This window comes from Anolis carolinensis, unplaced genomic scaffold (genome assembly GCF_035594765.1).
Source record: "Anolis carolinensis isolate JA03-04 unplaced genomic scaffold, rAnoCar3.1.pri scaffold_10, whole genome shotgun sequence".
Taxonomy (NCBI): Eukaryota; Metazoa; Chordata; class Lepidosauria; order Squamata; family Dactyloidae; genus Anolis; species Anolis carolinensis.
Window position 1 is genome coordinate 18,175,759 of NW_026943821.1, and position 11,684 is coordinate 18,187,442.

Below are 11,684 nucleotides of genomic sequence, written 5' to 3' on the forward strand. Positions count from 1 at the left end.
TCTTGCAGGGGGTTGGACTGGATGGCCTGCGAGGTCTCTTCCAACTCTATGATTCTAGGTTCCACTTGAACATGAGGAAGAACTTCCTCACTGTGAGAGAGAGCTGTTCAGCAGTGGAACTCCCAGAGTGTGGTGGAAGCTTTTCAACAGTGGGGTGGGGGATGCTTTGAATGAGATTTTCCTGCTTCTTGGCAGGGGGTTGGATTGGATGCCCGTGAGGTCTCTTCTAGGTCTAGGATGCTATGATAGGAGGAGGAGGAAGGCCAAGGCGCCGTCGAGGGCGACGCTCGTGGGCTCCGCGAGGGGGCGCTGCTCCAGGGCTTCCAAAAGCACCTTTCGGGGGCTGGGAGTGAGAGGGAAGGGCCAAAGTGCCAGTAGGTAAACCCAGGTCTTGTCCTGCTCTTTCTCTCCGGAGAAAAGCGAGGGAGGAGAGGGGAGGGGAGCGGGATGACAGGCGGATGATGAATGAGCGGCGTCGGCGGCGTCGGGGAACCTTTGACGCTGAGGCAGGAGACCGCGCGGCTGTCAGATCCACGACAAGGACGGAGCCCCGAAAAAAGCGCCGACGGGGCGGGTCCTGAAGCCTCCGCCCTCCTGGAAGGACGAGGAGGAGGAGGAAGAGGCCAAGAGGAGCGGCATGCCCCCCCCCCAGCACCCCCTTTGGGATCCGCCCCGAGCTTCCAAACTCCTTCCTGCAAGAGTCTAGCACAGGGCTCCTCAAACTTCTGAAGTGGAGGCAGAGCCGGCCCTAGGTATTTTTCAAGTGTAGGCGAATAGAATTTTGGCGCCCCCCCCCCAACCAATCACTGAAAACAGGGGTCCCCAAACTAAGGCCTGGGGGCCGGATGCGGCCCTCTGAGGTCATTTACCTGGCCCCCGCCCTCAGTTTTATAATATAATATATTGTATATACATATAATGTTGATAATCTATATATATAAAAGAGTGATGGCATCAGGGCAGCGGACAAAACAAAAAAACTACTGGACCCCCAACCTTGAAATTTGACAACACAATCCATCATTCACGGCTCTAGGTTGATACAACAAAAAGAAAAGAAAAATAAAGTCCTAATTACAGGGAGAGGAATAATAGTTTTTATCCAATTGCTGACAGTTAGAAGGCTAAGCTCCGCCCACTTGGTCTCCTAGCAACCTACTCAGCCCAAGGGACAGCCACAGTTAGGCCTCACTTAGGCCTCTTCCACAGATTATCAGATTTTAACTGGATTATATGGCAGTGTAGACTCAAGGCCCTTCCACACAGCTATATAACCCATTTAGAATCTTATATTATCTGCTTTGAACTGGATTATCTTGACTCCACACTGCCATATAATCCACGTCAGTGTGCATACTAAACATAAAGACAACCATATAACAGACATTCAATACCACCACTACCTCAACAATTTCTCACCAGCACCACCAGACAATGCCACAGCAATGCGTGGCCGGGCACAGCTAGTAATATTATAATGTAATACAATATAACACTAATAATAATACCATATAATAATATTAATTATATATTCTATATTACATATAATATTACTAATAATATTACAGTATAGTGGTATAGTTCAATATAGTAATATATAATGCTAATATTGTGCTATGCTAATAATATAATATATTGTATAATTTGTAAGCCACTCTGAATCCCCTTTGGGGTGAGAAGGGTGTGATACAAATGTAAATAAATGCAGTAAATAAATAATAAATAAATTTTAGACTTAGGCTCACCCAAAGTCTGAAATGACTTGAAGGCACACAACAACAACAACAACAACAACCCTAATTAACTTGACTATCTCATTGGCCAGAAGCAGGACCACACTTCCCATTGAATATCTGATAAATGTATGTTGGTTAAAATTGTTTTTATTTTTAAATATTGTATTGTTCTTTTGTTGTTGTTGTTGTTGTTGTTTTTGCACTACAAATAAGACATGTGCAGTGTGCATCGGAATTTGTATTTTTTTCAAATGATAATCCGGCCCCTCAACAGTCTGAAGGATTGTGGACCGGCCCTCGGCTTAAAAAGTTTGAGGACCCCTGACTGAAAAATAAAAGCGTTGGATAAGCGAAAATGTTGGATAATAAGGAGGGATTAAGGAAAAGCCTATTAAACATCAAATTACATAAAGATTTTACAAATTTCCAACATTTATAAATGTTGGAAATGTAAGACTAAGGAGGGCACATTTTATCACTGCTGGTGGACTTGCAATAAAGTAAAAAAATTTTGGAATATGGTGCATGGTGAAAGTCAGAAAATTTTAAAGATGAATTACTCAATGAAACCAGAGACTTACCTTTTGGGCATTTTGGATAAAGACATTTTTCATCATATCAATAAAGAAAAACTAGTACAGTAGAGTCTCACTTATCCAAGCTAAACGGGCCGGCAGAAGCTTGGATAAGCAAATATCTTGGATTATAAGGACTGATCAAGGAAAAGCCTATTAAACATCAAATTAGGTTATGATTTTACAAATTAAGCACCAAAACTTCATGTTGTACAACAAATTTGACAGAAAAAGTAGTTCAATACGCAGTAATGTTATGTTGTAATTATTGTATTTATGAATTTAGCACCAAAATATCACGATATATTGGAAACATTGACTACAAAAATGGCTTGGATTATCCAGAGGCATGGATAAGCGAGGCTTGGATAAGTGAGACTCTACTGTAATATTTTTGTCAACGGCAGCAAGGATGGTCCTTGCAAAGAAGTGGAAGATGGAGCAGATACCGGATAGAGAAGATTGGTTAAAAAATATGGGAAATAGAAGATATGGACCAGCTAACATATTATTTGAAAAAAAAATACTGGTAAGGGGGTAAAGAAGACTGGTCGATAGTTGAAGAGTACATGAATCTAAATTACAATCCTTGAAGAATAGACGGAAAATAAAGATTTTCTTTTTAATAAAACGGGAGAGAATTAAAAAGAATTAGAGCAAAAGAAAAACAGAACAGGAACAAGAGTTGAGCGGAAGTTCAAAAAAACCTTTTTTTAATACTATTTTTTTCATTTTTAAATATTTTTCTTTATTCTATTTTTTTCTTCTTTTTCCCTCCTCTTTTTCTATTTTTCTTAACTTTCCTATAAATATTGGTCCCCCTCTTTCGATGTATAAGTTGTTTGAAAATTTTCAATAAAAATTATTTTTTTAATTTTTTTTTACAAATTAAGCACCAAAACATCATGTTTTAAAACAAATCAACAGAAAAAGCAGTCTCGACTGCGCCCCTGTATGTTTTGCGCCCCAAGAGACTGCTTAATTCACCTCATTGTTGGACCGGCTCTGAGTGGAGGGCTGATTCACAGACTGTCCCTCAGCCTGTTGGGGGGCCGGACTATGATGAAATAGTCCAGAATTAGGATTGTTGTTGTTGTGTGCCTTCAAGTCATTTCAGACTTAGGTCAAGTCTAAAGCAGGGGTCCTCAAACTTTTAAAGTGGAGGGCCAGTTCATGGTCCCTCCGATTGTTGAGGGGTTGAATTATCATTTGAAAAAAAAAAAGAACAAATTCCTATGCACACTACACATATCTTATTTGTGCTGCTGCTGCTCAGTCATTTAGTCGTCTCTGACTCTTCGTGACCTCATGGACCAGTCCACGCCAGAGCTCCCTCCGCACATGGAACGTGACTTATAGAACAAGCAGTCTAAGTCTACCTTGTATTTAATAATAATAATAGAATCATAGAATCATAGAATCATAGAATAGTAGAGTTGGAAGAGACCTCAAGGGCCATCTAGTCCAACCCCCCGCTAAGAAGCAGGAAATCGCATTCAAAGCACCCCCGACAGATGGCCATCCAGCCTCTGCTTAAAAGCCTCCAAAGAAGGAGCCTATAATAATAATACAGTAGAGTCTCACTTATCCAAGCTAAACGGGCCGGCAGAAGCTTGGATAAGCGAATATCTTGGATAATAAGGAGGGATTAAGGAAAAGCCTATTAGACATCAAATTAGGTTATGCTTTTACAAATTAAGCACCAAAACTTCATGTTATACAACAAATTTGACAGAAAAAATAGTTCTATACGCAGTAATGTTATGTTGTAATTACTGTATTTACGAATTTAGCACCAAAATATCACGATGTATTGAAAACATTGACTACAAAAATGGCTTGGATTATCCAGAGGCTTGGATAAGCGAGGCTTGGATTAGTGAGACTCTACTGTAATAATAAAACTTTATTTATATACCGCCCTAACTCCCGGATGGGACTCAGGGCGGTTTCCAGTCATAAACCTTCCTTGCCTAGTTTCCAACAGACCTCACCAACTCTGAGGTCTGACATAGTGGTTGTCACAGCATTTCTGTGTTCTCAAATAGTATGTTGTCTCCAGGTTGATTCATCAAGTGCGCTGTTATGGCCAACAAAGGATTCCGCCAGGCAGGAAACAGCCAGGCTTTGAAGCTATGAGGCTATTCAATGCTCATAGCTGGCCAATTGAAACATTCTCACTTGCTTCTAGTCAAGAGTTCTTTCTCCCACCCTGGACCTCCCACAGATATACCACCTTGCCTAATTTCCAACACACCTCACAACCTCCGAGGATGCCTGCCATAGATGTGAGCAAAACGTCAGGTGAGAATGTTTCTGGAAGATGCCCATAAAGTAAAGGTAAAGGTTTCCCCTGACATTAAGTCCAGTCATGTCCGAATCTGGGGGTTGGTGCTCATCTCCATTTCTAAGCCAAAGAGCCGGCATTGTCCGTAGACACCTCCAAGGTCATGTGGCTGGCATGACTGCATGGAGCGCTCTTACCTTCCTGCCGGAGAAGTACCTATTGATCTACTCAGATTTGCATGTTTTCGAACTGCTAGGTTGGCAGGAGCTGGGGCTAACAGTGGGCGCTCATTCTGCTCCCGGGATTTGAACCTGGGACCTTTCGGTCTACAATTTCAGCAGCTCAGCGCTTTAACACACTGTGCCACCACAGCCAGAAAAACAGCCTGGAAAACTCGCAGCCACCCAGTCCTTCCTTCCCCCTTCCCAAATTGTAGCCCAGGAATGTTTTTGTCATGCTAATCGCCTCCTCTTGATAAATCCCATCCTCTTACATAATTTAGCTGGCATTGCAGAGGGTTTCCCAAGAAGAAAAAAGCAGGTGTCATCTAGAGTCATTTGAATAAGAAAAGACATGTTAAGTGGTTCTTCATTCGCCAGTAATAGAAATTAATTAGTTTGGAGCTTGTGTGCAGCCCCCTTCCTCCCTTCCTTCCTTCCGGCTGGAGCCTGCGATGAGGCCTCTTAATGGCAGGGAAGGCAGTGGGGCTGGAGGGCATCATCCGTGGGGCTGAGCCTTCCTCCTGGCGCTGGCGGGAAGGACTTATGGGGAGGGGGGACACCTGCATATTCATGCAACAACCCCCCCTTGCTCCTGGTGGTGTTCCCTAAATATAGTTGGCCTTGTTTAGTAAAGTTCTGAAAACGAGCTCCATTGAAATGCAGCTTGTTGCATCGATTTTTTCTCAAATGCACCTTGTTATCTTTGCTTTGGTAATTGGTGGCTGGTAATGACTTTGGCAGTTTAACAAGTCCAGATCCTCCCTTCCTCCCTAAATCCCGATTCCCCCAGACAGTGGAAGTCAAGAGAGAGCGCCTGTCTGTCAACCTGAAATGCCTGTCAGCCACAGTGATTGACAGCTCTGGTCCCAGAATGGAGCCCCCCCCCCCGCCCCCTTATTCTCCTCTCCTTCGCTGCTTGTTTCAGAGCCGCCTTAAAAACTCAGCTTGGAAGGGGCCACTTCCAGGAAGAGGATTGTTATGATCACAAGGCCCTGTCAGTTCCACATCAGGGTATGGGATAAAGGGAGGAAGGTACAACAACAACAACAAGAACAACAACAACAATAATAATAACTTCAAAGACTCTGGCAGAAACCAGTGCAGGTGGTCCCGGTGGTGATGGGCACATTGGGTGCCGTGCCAAAAGATCTCAGCCGGCATTTGGAAACAATAGACATTGACAAAATTACGATCTACCAACTGCAAAAGGCCACCCTGCTGGGATCTGCGCGCACCATCCGAAAATACATCACACAGTCCTAGATCTTGTTTACTGTGTCATAATAAAATAATAATAATAATCCAAATCCAGACTGACAAAGTTCTGGAACACAACACACCAGACATCACAGTTGTGGAAAAGAAAAAGGTTTGGATCATTGATGTCGCCATCCCAGGTGACAGTCGCATTGATGAAAAACAACAGGAAAAACTCAGCCGCTATCAGGACCTCAAGATTGAACTTCAAAGACTCTGGCAGAAACCAGTGCAGGTGGTCCCGGTGGTGAACGGCACATTGGGTGCCATGCCATTGTTTGCTGTGTCATAATAAAATAATAAAAATAATAAATCCAGCATATCTATCTTGTGTCATACAATACAATAATAATAATAATAATAATAATAATAATAATAATAATAATAATAATAATAATATTACGATCTGTCAACTGCAAAAGACCACCTTACTGGGATCTGCGTGTATCATCTGAAAATACATCACACAGTCCTAGACACTTGGGAAGTGTTCATCTTGTGATTTTGTGATACGAAATCCAGCATATCTATCTTGTTTGCTGTGTCATACTATGTCTTTGTGTCAATCATAATAAAAGGTAAAGGTAAAGGTTCCCCCAGCGTTAAGTCCAGTCGTGTCCGACTCTGGGGGTTGGTACTCGTCTCCATTTCTAAGCCGAAGAGCCGGCGTTGTCCCTAGACACCTCCTAGGTCATGTGGCCGGCATGACTGCATGGAGCGCCGTTACCTTCCCGCCGGAGCAGTACCTATTGATCTACTCACATTTGTATGTTTTCAAACCGGCTGGAAGGTAACAGCGCTCCATGCAGTCATGCCCGTCAATGGGCGATGCATAGTTTGGAACTCTGGAAACCAAAGTCACTCTTTTCCTAAAGGAGCATCAGTGCTTTATCTATGCACCGGGCAATGCATAGCTCCAAAGACAGATGAATCGCACTGTGCAAGGCATGGCTCTCAAGGTATGCACATGAAGGCATTCAAATATTCAATGGGAATACTTCGAGGGAGAACTCAGTTCTGGAACAGAGGGCTCTCTCACTGTCACTTTAATGACAAATGCTCTGATTAGCAGATCTCTCCTGGTCGGACTAATTGCTCCGGTGCCTGGAAAGCGTCTGCATCCTCTGCCTCCCGGTCCAGGGAGGGCTGAAGCAGCAACATCGTCTGGCTCTTAGTTGAGCCAAGCTAAGGAGCAACAGCATACCATTAGGCTCACTAATTCTAGTGCTAAACGACATTTTAATTAACAGAGCCATCTTCTCCTTTCCCTGCTGCCTCTTAAGATCAAGATGCCATGCTTTAAATCTCCAATTAATTAACTTAAGGTTCTCCCTGACAGAGCAGGGGACAGAGCCCAGGGAGCAAAGGTGACAAAAAAGTCTGCCAAGGAGTTGCCAGGCCTTTGACAAAGTTGTGGTTCTTCTGGCCCACGAGAAGGAAGCCGCAGCCAGTGGCCAGAGTGGTCCCTGGAGTGGAAGCCAAGGGGATCAGGCACTTCTAGAGGTCCATCTGTCCATCCGCCCTCTGTCCACACAGCTTCTCCAAAGAGCCCAGTTGAAGATGGAGCCAGAAGTTGGTAGACTGGGAAAGTGCAGGAAGGCAGTGTAGGCTTTTGAGCTGACCCACAGCTCTTGCATTGACCCCCTGGTTGCCTGTTATGGGGCAGGGAGGAGCAGAACCAGAACCAAAATGGCTGGACGTTGGGCACACTGGTCACCCAGTTGGCAGCACACGAGGCTTGGCACTCTCAGTCCATGCTCCCATATGATCATTAGGCATCATAAAGTTTATTATTATTATATTCTGTTACTAGCTGTGCCCGGCCACGCGTTGCTGTGGCAAAGTGGTGGTGGTATTGGTTAAAAATTGTTGTGTAATTTTTATTTGACGTTATTTGTATTTTTAAATTAATTTTATTGTAAGTTATTTTTTTATTTATTATATTTTATTATTTTCTTGTATTATTTTTAGTTATTTTCTGTTATTATAGTATTTTATTGTATTTTTTTAGTGTTTTTAATTATTTTTTAGTGTTTTTTTATTATTTTTATTGGGTTGTTAGGAGACCAAGTTGGAGGAGCTTAGCCTTCTAACTGGCAGCAATTGGATAAAAGCAATTATTCCTCTCTCTCTCTAATTAAGACTTTATTTTTCTTTTCTTGCCGTGGATGTTGGGTTGTATTGTCAAATTTCGAGGTTGGGGGGCCTGTAGTTTTGTTGTTTTGTGGGTCGCCGTGATACCATCACTCTTTTATATATATAGATATTGTATTGTTCTGGGCATGGCCCCATGTAAGCCGCCCCGAGTCCCCGTTGGGGAGATGGTGGCGGGGTATAAATAAAGTTTATTATTATTATTATTATTATTATTATTATTATTATTATTATTATTATCATCATCATCATCATCATTATAAACTATTAAGTTTGATTATTTATTTATTTATTTACTTACAGCATTTCTATTCCGCCCTTCTCACCCCGAAGGGGACTCAGGGCGGATCACATTACACATATAGGCAAACATTCAATGCCTTTTACCATATAACAAAGACAAACAAACATAGACTCCGAGTGGGCCTCGAACTCATGACCTCCTGGTCAGAGTGATTCATTGCAGTTAATTGCAGCTGGCTTGCTCTCCCGCCTGCGCCACAGCCCGGGCCTCAAAGTGTAAACAATAACACAGCTTCCTTTTGCCTCAACAGCTGTGACAGTTGCAACCTGAACTTGCACTGAACCTCCCTTCCTACATCTCACTGCATCTGTTTGAAGGGGCACATCGCTCCCACCTTTGGCATCCCAGTCCTTCTTTCCTCCCGTCATCACTTGTTAAATCCTTCCACTTCCTGGTGTGTCCCCCCTCCCCCCAATTTCCCTTCCTTGCCCCCCCTTTTGTTGTCTCTTCTCGAGTTCAGGGCCGCAGCCCGGCTGCTCAGACAGAGTTCGGCAGAGGAGCAGCACTTAACCTTCCGAGGAGAGACTGGCAAAGCCAGGCACAGAAAGGCAGGTTGTGCCACACAATGGATTTATTGATAGATTTATCCCATTAGTTGTATTTACCTGTCAGTTCTAAGGACACTAATGAGTTGTTTTTCAAGGACTAATGAGAGCCGTAATGGCTAATGGATGCTTCCAGCATTGCTGCGGAGTGCCCAGCAATTGTGCCGGAGCGCCAGGCTCAGGTCCTTTAAGGCGCTAATTGGCACCGTCAGAAGGGGCTTTAATTGCATCGCTGCAGATGGAGAGGAATCCATGGGAGGCGGGAGGGGAGGACCCGCCAGGACCCTTCCTCATCCCAAAGTGGGACAAAAGTGGGAATGGGTGCCCATCGCCATTCCCTCCAGGGTCACCAAAGAAGGAGCCTTCGTTGCCCGTCGAGACTTGCCCACCCTTTGCCAGACCTCCGGCCTAGGGACAGTGTCCCATTAATGCTGGGTTGGGCCTAATTCCCCAGATGCCAAGGCTGGGATCAAGACCTCTGTGAGGCAAAGGGCAACTTGCCAAGTGCCATCACTTGGAAGCCAATGCAGATTCCCAAGTGCCATCTAGACCAGTGGTTCCCAAACTTATTTGGCCTACTGCCCCCTTTCTAGAAAAATATTACTCAGCGCCCCCTGGAAAGGGGGTGTGGCTTAGAGGGGTGGGCGTGGCTCCTGCTCAAGAGGGTGGGGCTGAGCCTCTCCCCTATTCCAAGATGCAGGGCTGGGAGGGGGAGGGAGAGGTGGGCGGGGCCACAAATGGGCGGCCAGGACTAGGGTGGGCGGAGTTACAAGCTCTGAGGCAGGGCTGAGCTTCTATCCCTGTCCTGCGGCGCCTGCCAGGACACAGGAGGTGGGGCTAGAGGAGGGGGCGGGGCCTCTCCCATGTGTCTGATGGGGCTGAACCTCTATACCCCACCCCCGTGTTCTAACAAGCGCCTCAGGGGAGGTATATAGAGGCTCTTGGGAACAGGCCCCGCCCCTAGCCCTGTCCTTTAGTCGTAAAAGACCTCTCAGGAGAGGTATAGAGGCTCAACCCTATCTCGTGCTCTTGGGAAAAGGCCCCGCCCCCACCCCTAGCCCCTCCCTTTAGTCCTAAAAGGCCTCTCAGGAGAGGTATAGAGGCTCAGTCCTGTCTCGTGCTCTTGGGAAGAGGCCCCGCCCCCACCCCTAGCCCCGCCCTTTAATCCTAAAAGGCCTCTCAGGAGTGGTATAGAGACTCAGCCCTGTCTCAGGCTCTTGGGAAGAGGCCCCGCCCCCACCCCTAGCCCCGCCCTTTAATCCTAAAAGGCCTCTCAGGAGTGGTATAGAGACTCAGCCCTGTCTCAGGCTCTTGGGAAGAGGCCCCGCCCCCACCCCTAGCCCCGCCCTTTAATCCTAAAAGGCCTCTCAGGAGAGGTATAGAGACTCAGCCCTGTCTCAGGCTCTTGGGAAGAGGCCCCGCCCCCACCCCTAGCCCCGCCCTTTAGTCCTAAAAGGCCTCTCAGGAGTGGTATAGAGGCTCAGCCCTGTTTCGCGCTCTTGGGAAGAGGCCCCGCCCCCACCCCAGCCCCGCCCTTTAGTCCTAAAAGGCCTCTCAGGAGAGGTATAGAGGCTCAGCCCTGTCTCGGGCTCTTAGAAGGAGGCCCCGCCCCCTTCCCTAGCCCCACCCTTTAGTCCTAAAAGGCCTCTCAGGAGAGGTATAGAGGCTCAGCCCTGTCTCGGGTTTTTGGAAGGAGGCCCCGCCCCCTTCCCTAGCTTTGCCCTCTGTGTCCCAACAAGCACCTCAGGAGAGTTATAGATTCTCAGCCCTGTCTCGGGCTCTTGGGAAGAAGCCACGCCCACTCATCTAGCTCCGCCCCCTGTCCTAACAGGTGCCTCAGGTGCTCGGCCCTGTTTCCAGCACTTGGGAAGAGGCCCCGCCCCTCGTCTGGCCCCGCCCCGTGTCTTAATAGGTGCCATCACCGCCCCCCTGGATTGCTGCAGTGCCCACCAGGGGGTGGTAGCACCCACTCTGGGAATCACTGATCTAGACCATTCTTGGTGGAAGAGGATGGACCTCTTCTCTCTGGATGAGAAAGGAAAGGAATGAGGGGAGGGGGAGGCTCCTTTGGCTACTCTCCATCTATTGAAATGTCAGAGATGGAGGTATGCATTGGCCAATGTTGGGGCCGGGGTGCACCCATCCTATTGACTGTCCAACTTTCCTTCCGCAGAAGGCGGGAAGGGGCTGCCTGCTTGTTCCTTTTGCCTCGGGCAGCAACAGGTCTTGAGAAACCCCTGCCTCATGCTTGTGTTCCCCGCACAGCCACACATGTCCCTTTTCAAAGGCTGAAGTTGTTGGCTGGCGAGCTCCTGTTGAAGTGTGTGGCATCACACCAACATGTTAATTAAAACCTGCTGTCCAAAAAACCCTCTTGGTACAATATGCAGCATAATCCGTCGCCTCCAGTGCATCATTGTATCTCTATTAAAAGGAATCCCGTGTAACGATGCTGGGATTTAATTAGTTTCTTTGCCAGTGTTGTAAAACATAGTGATAAATGAGTGAGCAGGTCTGAGGATGACTATTCTCCTAGAGACGAGCCTATTAGCTGACTATGAATCATTAACAAAGTCTAGATGGGCTCTTCTCGTCTAATTCCATG